Below are 1,972 nucleotides of genomic sequence, written 5' to 3' on the forward strand. Positions count from 1 at the left end.
TTTGATTTAATGCATATAGATACTTGGGGACCTTATGGCAATCCAACTTATGATGGATGTAGATATTTTCTAATAATTATTGATAATTTTAGTCGAGGAACTTGGACTTACTTACTAAGCGCCAAGTCAAATGCTTTTCCAATTCTCAAATCCTTCTTAGCTATGGTGGAAAGACAATTTCACACTAAAGTTAAGATCATAAGATCTGATAATGCTTTTGAATTGGGTAGTAGGAAGTCACAGATAGAGTTTTTTATTTCTTATGGAATTCAACATCAAACCACTTGTATTGGTTCTCCACAACAAAATGGAGTTAGTGGAGAGAAAACACAAGCATTTTTTAGAATCTTCAAGAGCTTTGATCTTTCAATCATATTACCTATTTCCTATTGGAGGGATTGTGTCTTGACTGTCACACATCTAATAAACAAGTTTCCTTCAAAGGTTTTAGATTTTAAAACTCCTTATTAGATCGTATTTCACACTAAACCTGATTATTCTGCTCTTAGATGTTTTGGTTGTTTATGTTTTGCATATACTCTTTCTCACCATAGAACAAAATTTCAACCTAAAGTCATTGCTTGTATTTTCTTGGGTTATCCTCGTGGGAAGAAGGGATACAAAGTACTAAATCTTCAAACTCTACAACCTTTTGTGTAAAGGGATATTGTCTTTCATGAAAGACTGCTTCCTTTTTTCTTCTAAGAAGTATGGTGGTTGTGATGTCTCTTTCTTACCTTTGCTCAAATGCCTAACTGTTCTACTGGCTCCTCTTATCCTTTTCCTATCCCAGTTCCTTTGGACTCCCCTCTGAAGAACCATTATCCCCTACCTTCTATCCTCCTCCTAATACAACCTCATACTCCCCTTCTTATATCACCTAATCTCTCATTCCTACTGCCTCTCCTTCTCCTGTTGAACCCCTACTTGATGGGCTCATCAGAATATCATCTAGACCACATAACCCCCCTGCCTACCTTAAAGATTACATATGTAATGCTTTGCATCTTACAGATGTAAGCAACTCTTGTTTCCTGTCCCTTGTTACAACCCCTAGTTTCCCTTTCTTTGGCCTCACTACTTCAAATCAACACCTTCTAAACTCCTTAACCTATATCAAGCAACCCACCTCTTACTCTTAAGCAGCACACCACCCAGGTTGGCAAGAAGTTATGGCAAAGGAGATAGAGGCTTTGGAACTCAATAATATTGGGAAGTGGTGGAACTCTTCCCCCCCCCCTCCCGGAGGAAAACTTTCCCTTGTAAATGGGTTTACAAGGCAAAACATTATTCTGATGGCAGTGTGGAATGTTTGAAGGCAAGATTAGTAGTACGAGGTGATATTCAACAAGAAGGAATATACTTTAATGAGACATTTTCACCAGCTGTACAAAATAATACGTCGAACCACCAAAATTATAGTAACTGTTATTCTTCTGAAAACTTGGATCACAATGATTCTGCTTCTTATATAACAAAGGTCGATTATATAGCTTATTGAGCTAAATAGTTACCGTCAAAATAATAAATAGTTCCGCACTCAAAGTTGTGTCTTAGTTATCAATAAAGTCGATGTAAATCCAAAAACCCAAAGTTCAAATCTTAGTACAATTAACAAAAGATATTAGGTAATTTCTTTCTATTTACCTACGTATTGGTAGGTAAATACATGATACTTATTCGGGGCGAGTGACAATAGTTGCTCTTACTGTGAAAGAAAACACAAGATTAGGGGTGTTTATGGTTCAGTTTGAATCGATTTTTTCTTAAAAAGAAATCAAACCAAGTCGGTTTTTCAAATATTAGAACCAAACCAAACCAATCAAGTCATTTTTTATGGATTCGGTTTATGTCGGGTTTTATCGTTTTTCGGTTATTTATCAGTTTTTTCTTAAATATGAGACATACACTACGAAACACATATTTCGGCGACTGCATTTTCAACGTAACACTATCAAATCAATTGCCCTCT

This window comes from Nicotiana tabacum, chromosome 22, assembly GCF_000715075.1.
Source record: "Nicotiana tabacum cultivar K326 chromosome 22, ASM71507v2, whole genome shotgun sequence".
In the NCBI taxonomy this organism is placed as follows: Eukaryota; Viridiplantae; Streptophyta; class Magnoliopsida; order Solanales; family Solanaceae; genus Nicotiana; species Nicotiana tabacum.